General features: G+C 45.6%; 1 pseudogene; it reads right to left on the reverse strand.

Annotated features, from left to right (window-relative positions):
- LOC139398597 (LIM domain-binding protein 3-like) overlaps positions 1-5,494 on the reverse strand; it is a 29,671-nt pseudogene extending 24,177 nt beyond the window's left edge.
- Between the last annotated feature and the right edge of the window lie 2,791 nt (positions 5,495-8,285).

Here is an 8,285-nt window from a genome sequence, read left to right on the forward strand (position 1 = left end):
CAACACAGTCTGTCTAACACAGTCGGACAACACAGTCTGTTTAACACAGTCGGACAACACAGTCTGTTTAACAGAGTCGGACAACAACACAGTCTGTCTAACACAGTCGGACAACACAGTCTGTTTAACACAGTCGGACAACAACACAGTCTGTCTAACACAGTCGGACAACACAGTCTGTTTAACACAGTCGGACAACACAGTCTGTTTAACAGAGTCGGACAACAACACAGTCTGTCTAACACAGTCGGACAACACAGTCTGTTTAACACAGTCGGATAACAACACAGTCGGTTTAACACAGTCGGGCAACACAGTCTGTTTAACAGAGTCGGACAACAACACAGTCTGTCTAACACGGTCGGACAACAACACAGTCTGTTTAACAGAGTCGAACAACAACACAGTCTGTCTAACACAGTCGGACAACAACACAGTCTGTTTAACAGAGTTGGACAACAACACAGTCTGTTTAACAGAGTCGGACAACAACACAGCCTGTCTAACACAGTCGGACAACAACACAGTCTGTTTAGCAGAGTAGGACAACAACACAGTCTGTTTAACAGAGTAGGACAACAACACAGTCTGTTTAACAGAGTTGGACAACAACACAGTCTGTCTAACACAGTCGGACAACAATATAGTCCAACACAGTCTGTTTAACAGAGTCGGACAACAACACAGTCTGTCTAACACGGTCGGACAACAACACAGTCTGTTTAACAGAGTTGGACAACAACACAGTCTGTCTAACACAGTCGGACAACACAGTCTGTCTAACACAGTCGGAAAACAACACAGTCTGTCTAACACAGTCGGACAACACCACAGTCTGTCTAACACAGTCGGACAACAATATAGTCCAACACAGTCAAGCAAAGCATCCTAATGGTACGTGCACGTTGTCCAGTTCACATGTCCTATATAGGACCAGTGGACCAGTGTAGATGACATATTTACAGCACCACGGTGCTAACGGCTGTGCATTATTACGACACACTCACTGATAGGAGCATAAGATGGCCTCGATCCCAAATGGCACCCTATTCCCTACATAGTGCACTAGTTTTGACCAAAGCCCCATCAGCCCTGGTCAAAATTAGTGCACTACACTCTAAGAAAAAAGGGTTCCAAAAGAGTTCTTTGGCTGTCCCCATAGGATAAAACGTTCTGGTTCCATGTAGAACCCTTTCTACATGAAACCAGAAGGTTCTCTCCTATGGGGACAGCTAAATAACCATTTTAGGTTCTAGATAGCACCTTATATTCTGAGAGTGTACATAGGGAATATGGTGCCATTTGGGACGCAGAGACGGGATCAGACGGGATCAGACGGGATCAGACGGGATCCATCTGAGCCTGAGGAGAGACTGGCGGAGAGAATTAAACCATTACTGGGAGATCTGAATCACAACCTGAGCAGAGTTACTGGTGTGGCTGGAAGGAGAGAGGATGAGAGAAACCAGGAAGAAATCAATCTGTCTGACTCTTCTGACTGTCTGACTGACCTTTCTGACTGTCTGTCTGATTGACTGTCTGTATGACTGACTGTCTGACTGATTGACTGTCTGACCTTTCTGAATGACTGACTGACTGACTGACTGACCGTCTGACCTTTCTGACTGTCTGACTGACTGACTGTCTGACCTTTCTGACCGTCTGACCTTTCTGACTGTCTGACTGACTGACTGTCTGACCTTTCTGACCGTCTGACCTTCTAACTGTCTGACCTTTCTGACTGTCTGTCTGACTGTCTGTCCATCTGACTGATTGTCTGTCTAACTGTCTGTCTATCTGACTGTCTGTCTGAGTGTCAGGACCAACGTGAGCTGGATCATCCAGACAGACAGACAGTCAGTCAGTCAGTCAGTCAGACACGTGTCGACTAAGCAACAGAACAGCTGTCTGGGGTTTAACTCCAACATGGATCCAGCAGATGTGTTGTAGTGACTCTGATACAGATAAACCCAGTTGTGTGTAATGGTAAACAGAGTTCAACCATCTCCATGTTATCACCACCACTGTACCTTCTGGTGTATCCTCTGTGATAAGGCTGTCTATGTACTGAATGGGTATGTGTGCCACTTTGACAGAACAGCCGCAATAAGCTAGTGAGATAGTAGGGGTGTTATAGAGGTGTCATATTCTGGGTAATATGATTTTGGGGACAAGCAGGGAAACAGAGACGCCCTCTGGCATCCTGTCCCCCGGGGCTAGGGGTCACATAAGACCACCGTGTGTGTGTGTGTGAGTGTGTGTGTGTGTGTGTGCATTTATCTATGTGTGTGTGTGCCTGTGTGTGTGTGTTTTGACAGCTTGATGCATCGACAGCTCATATGCACACAGCCAAAACATCAGGCTCAACCTAGACGGTAAAGCTTTCTTCCGACAAATGGTAAGTTTAGGAAAAGCTCCCCACCATCAACCTCATTAAAGCCTCCCATACTGCACCATACAGTAAACAGATAGGGTTACAGCAGGCTAAAAATATGCACGGCGTCAGAGTATCTCCTCTAGCCTGGGACTCACAGAGGGAAACGGGGGTATGTCATGGACTGTCGGAGATTAGAGACGGACGGACGGACGGACGGACCAAAAAATACAAAAATACTCTTCTCAGTCTATTCCACAAACACACACACACAAAAAAAGATACATCCAGAGTGTATAACATTTCAATTTCAGATCAAAATCAGCCATGTTAGTCAACAAATTTAGCTAAACACTCTCACCGGCTCTATCCCATACGCTTGCTGGCACAGACACAGTAAAAACAAAATGTCTTCTACTGTGTGTTACCCATCAAATGTCAACATTTCATATATGTGCTCATTTGAATTACAGCTCTGGTGTACAATAACAAAGTGACCTAAAAAAACAAACACCTTGTAGCATTATAAATAACGCGCAAACAGAGTGGTTATAAATACATATGACGCAGTACGAATGGACGGACGGACGGACGGACGGACGGACGGACAGGAGGAAAGTAAGGGGGAGAAAAAAACTAGACAAAATGTCCGGATTGTTTCGCTACTGTTCTACTTGTATTTACTGTGTACAGCCAATGAGTAATTCAACTATTACTAACTACAAAACATAAACATAGTTCTTCCCCTACGCCTAAATCTGCCATTGTGCCCGTACCTTGTGGTTTCACAATAATATTTCCAGTACTGGGAAAGTTTGACCTTATTTACTTGAAAAAACACTAAAAACAAAAACAGCTTTTTGCTTTAGTGCCTCAGTGCCAAAACACGTTTTACCCAAACCACCTGAACCCTGATAAGTTCAGACCTAAACCACCTGAACCCTGACAAGTTCATACCTAAACCACCTAAACCCTGATAAGTTCATACCTAAACCATCTGAACCCTGACAAGTTCATACCTAAACCACCTGAACCCTGATAAGTTCAGACCTAAACCATCTGAACCCTGACAAGTTCAGACCTAAACCACCTGAACCCTGATAAGTTCAGACCTAAACCACCTGAACCCTGACAAGTTCAGACCTAAACCATCTGAACCCTGACAAGTTCAGACCTAAACCACCTGAACCCTGACAGGTTCATACCAAACCACCTGAACCTTGACAAGTTCATACCTAAACCACCTAAACCACCTGAACCCTGACAAGTTCAGACTTAAACCACCTGAACCCTGATAAGTTCAGACCTAAACCATCTGAACCCTGACAAGTTCATACTGGCACTTTGAACATGAGCAGTACCAACTAAACAGCTTCAACACCTTCATTGTTAATTTAGTAAAATTACTCCTACGTTCCAAATGGCACCCTATTCTCTTTATGGTTTGATACTTTTGACCAGGGCTCATAGGATAGTGTACTATATAGGGAACTGGGGTCCATTTGGAACTCAACCTTCATCTCAACTGATTTACACCTCAAATAGTTCTGTTGCTCATCTAAAACTGTCTGCAACAACATCCAGTAGGCTACACACAATGGTGAAAAGTTAATATTAGATGACTGTTGTTTCTGAACTTTAAGGTTCTGTTTCACTGTGGTAGCAGGCCACTACACGATCCAATGAGAACTCACATATCCACATCCAAGCTGTCATATCATATTACAGTACTGTAGCTCCTGTAACAGAAAGGTAATTCACAGTGACACACAGTGCTGTACATGATGGACCCAACCTCCTAATCCCTAACCATGGTTTAACCCCAGTTTCATACTGAGACGTTTAGGGCAACATCTCTCCATTGGACCCAGGTGAGGGAGGAAGGGAGGATGAGTAAAAGGGGAGGAGCCTGTTAGTGCCACTCACCCGTTCAACTGCACAGCTCCTCCCTGGCTCTCCGTTAGGCCCCGCCTCTGGCCCATGGCCACCTCGCAGGCGTTCTCGTTGGAGTAGAGGTTGAAGGGCGTGTTATAGACAGAGGGCTGGGGTGCGGCAGGGAGGGAGGGGGGTGAGGAGCAGGAGGAGAAAGGGAAGAGGGGCTGGGGTGGAGGAGGAGTGCGGGCTAGGGTGGCGGGGGTGAAGGCAGAGGATGCAGAGGGAATGAAGGCGGAATGGGGGGAGCGTGCGATGGGGTAGTCCCTGTCCTCTCTCCCGCAGCCCCCAAAGGGCCGGGCAGTTTTGTTGTATGGGGCGCTGGGGATAAGACTGGTGGGCTCAGTGGGATGGTGGTGGGAGGGGGGGTGGTGGTGGCTGATAATAGCCACAGGCTTAATGATCTCTGATGGCTCGACCTACATGTTGGAGGAAAGGCATGCAGGATGCATCATCACATCAACACAACACATGCAACACTGATGTTTCCACAGCTCTCTTAGAAACAGCCAAAAAGGCACTTTGTAAGGGCAATTATCTTAACCAAATCAAAGATTACTGTATCGTTCTGCCCTTTCGCTTAGAAATCGTTAAAATACTAAATTATCCCTCTGAGAAGAGAGAAGCATCAGTTTTTATTTGATTTGAACTGAAACCATAAAAACAATGGAACAACTAGGCAATTACTGTATTAAAATGGAATAACTAGGCAACTACTGTATTAAAATGGAACAACTAGGTAACTACTGTATTAATATGGAACAACTAGGCAACTACTGTATTAAAATGGAACAACTAGACAACTACTGTATTAAAATGGAACAACTAGGCAATTACTGTATTAATATGGAACAACTAGACAACTACTGTATTAAACTGGAACAACTAGACAACTACTGTATTAAACTGGAACAAAATAGAATGACTTTACAAATGGTGGTCTTGTTCCCAGCATGCAACACAGATGTTGTGTGACATCATTTCAGAGGGGCCCAATTTATGCAAAGACATTCAATGTCAATCAAATGAACTATGTTCACTTTTTTACAGTAACTAGCTGGAATACCAATGTTGAATCAGAAATGTTGTTAGGTCTATACCTGGCTTAAAGGGGGAGAGAATCACATCGTCTGTGATAAACATACGTACCTTCGGAGCCACGGGAGGTTTTGGGACGGTGGAGGCTCTGTGAAGACAAGAAGATAATTAAGTAGTGGATGTACGCGCTTGTAGCACGTTGTCTGGGCTACATTGGTGACATCACAACTTCCCTGAGATCTGAAGCCAACTTTCACTCACAGAGTGACAGATCAGTATCTTGCTCTGTCAGCTAAAACGGCTGACGTTGAGTGGTGTGTGTTGTTGTGCAGAAGGTTGTGAGTTTGAGCCCCACTCGGATCAGAACAGAATGCACTTGGTTACTAATATGCCAGCGTTATCAGCCACGAACACACCAAATCATGTGTCAATGTAACTTTGTCCACATTGCAAATGATAGACAGAACATGAAAATAGAGTCACACGTAGCTTTACTAAAAAAGTGTCTGTTTTCAATATGTAATGCCTCAATTGCATGTTGTCCCCATTGCGGCAGACATTAGACCTGCCACAGTTGAGTAGCACTCTTGATGCTCCTAAGAGCATTCTGTTCTGCTAAGATCATCTTTTCATTTTGGTGGGAGCTGAAATAAACCCCGGCAATTATGAGGGAAACATTTTGACTTGAGCTCTGAATGGAGCGCAAGAGGCAGTTGCCGAGAGAGAGTTTGTTGTCATCGAACTTGGCAGCATCCAAAAGTGATCCCTGTCCGTGAAACTTGGATTACAGACAGAAAGAACATAGGTCACATTAGATGCCAGCTGTTGAAAGTCTATTAAAGCAACCCCATCTATTTGATACCAATGAATCTGGTGCCCTGAGGAGACTGGCCAAAGCTGGCCCTCAGAGACATTTCAATGTCAGCAGCTAGATTAAACATTCTAGAACATCTCGGAGTCACCATAAACCTTTCCAGGACGGTTTCCCTGACCGTCTCTGACCCCTTCCTGTGCTTACAGTCTCTTCCCTTGACCAAGTCTCCCTTGTAAAGAGGTCTTCTGAGCTCAACGGGAGAAGAAATACAGGGGCAATTACTGCAGTTTCAAGCTGAAAGACCCTCTCTTGTAATGACCAACTTATAAGCAACTTTGAACAGTCAACTTTTGACTTTGAAATGTAGACGAAATGTAATGGAAAAAGAGTTGCGCTTGCTTAAGCTAATGAGCTAATCACCATCAAGCTTGACATAAAGCAAAAATGGACGCAAGAACAGGTTTCAGTAAATTTAGCAGCCAATGGCTGCTTACCGGGGGCCCCCTATGTTAAGCCATTAGAGTATCCCTTCGTCTGGGCTGTGTTACATGGGACATAATTTAGAGGAGATATGATAGCCTATTAATCATACACTCCCACATCTCCCCTGTCCTGTCTGGGGACAGCCCAGCATCCCAGAGCATAACCAAAGTGCTCTGACACCTTGGCATTCATCTCTCTTCAGGCCGGGGTGAAGTTTTCCGTAGGTACAGATCTAGGATCAGCTTCCCCTCCCACAAACCAAACCTTGATAATTGTTGGGGAAATTAAAAACAGACCCAAGATCAGCGTCTAGGGGCAACTTCACCTGACACCTCGGCATCCATCTCCCTCCCACAGCGCTTTCTGACCTGTGGATGGATCAGCCATCTCAATCACACCCCACAGCTTGCACAAGCCCCTTTACAGGTCAGCCTATGGGAATGTGTTAGGGTCAGAGAGAGAGGGTGGGGGGACTACTGCTGCGTATTGACTGAAGCATAGCAATGAATAAATAAGATTGAAAGTACAAACAACAATCAGATCAGATTGTTGCTTGTCCAGGCATCCTTTCAGCGAGGTTTTCTCTGTTTCCATTGGCTTTAAAAGAATGTCTTAATTCAATATGGCTGGGCTTTTACAGTATGTTGGGTGTATTGTATGTTCTGTGTGCTTTGTTACTGTGGATGCAGACACTGACGGATGACTCCAACACTGACGGATGACTCCAACACTGACGGATGACTCCAACACTGATGGATGACTCCAACACTGACACCGACGGATGACTCCAACACTGTTTGATGACTCCAACACTGACGGATGACTCCAACACTGACGGATGACTCCAACACTGATGGACGACTCCAACACGGACGGATGACACCAACACTGATGGATGACTCCAACACTGATGAATGACGCCAACACAGACACTGACGGATGACTCCAATAGTGATGGATGATGCCAACACTGATGGATGACTCCAACAGTGTTGGATGACGCCAACACTGATGGATGACTCCAACCATGACGGACAACTCCAACACTGACGGATGACTCCAACACTGACACCGACGGATGACTCCAACAGTGATGGATGACGCCAACACGGACACTGACGGATGACTCCAACAGTGATGGCTGACGCCAACACTGATGGATGACTCCAACCATGACGGACGACTTCAACACTGACGGATGACTCCAACACTGACACTGACGGATGACTCCAACAGTGATGGATAACGCCAACACGGACACTGACGGATGAATCCAACAGTGATGGATGACTCCAACACTGACGGATGACTCCAACACGGACGGATGACTCCAACACTGACGGACGACTCCAACACTGATGGATGACTCTAACAGTGATGGATGACGCCAACACAGACACTGACGGATGACTCCAACAGTGTTGGATGATGCCAACATTGATGGATGACGCCAACAGTGTTGGATGACGCCAACACTGACACTGACGGATGACTCCAACACTGATGGATGACTCCAACACTGATGGACGACTCCAACACTGATGGACGACTACAACACTAATGGATGACTCCAACACTGATGGATGACTCCAACACTGATGGATGACTCCAACACAGACAGAGGACTCTGACACTGACACATGA

This window comes from Oncorhynchus clarkii, unplaced genomic scaffold (assembly GCF_045791955.1).
Source record: "Oncorhynchus clarkii lewisi isolate Uvic-CL-2024 unplaced genomic scaffold, UVic_Ocla_1.0 unplaced_contig_3171_pilon_pilon, whole genome shotgun sequence".
Classification (NCBI taxonomy): domain Eukaryota; kingdom Metazoa; phylum Chordata; class Actinopteri; order Salmoniformes; family Salmonidae; genus Oncorhynchus; species Oncorhynchus clarkii.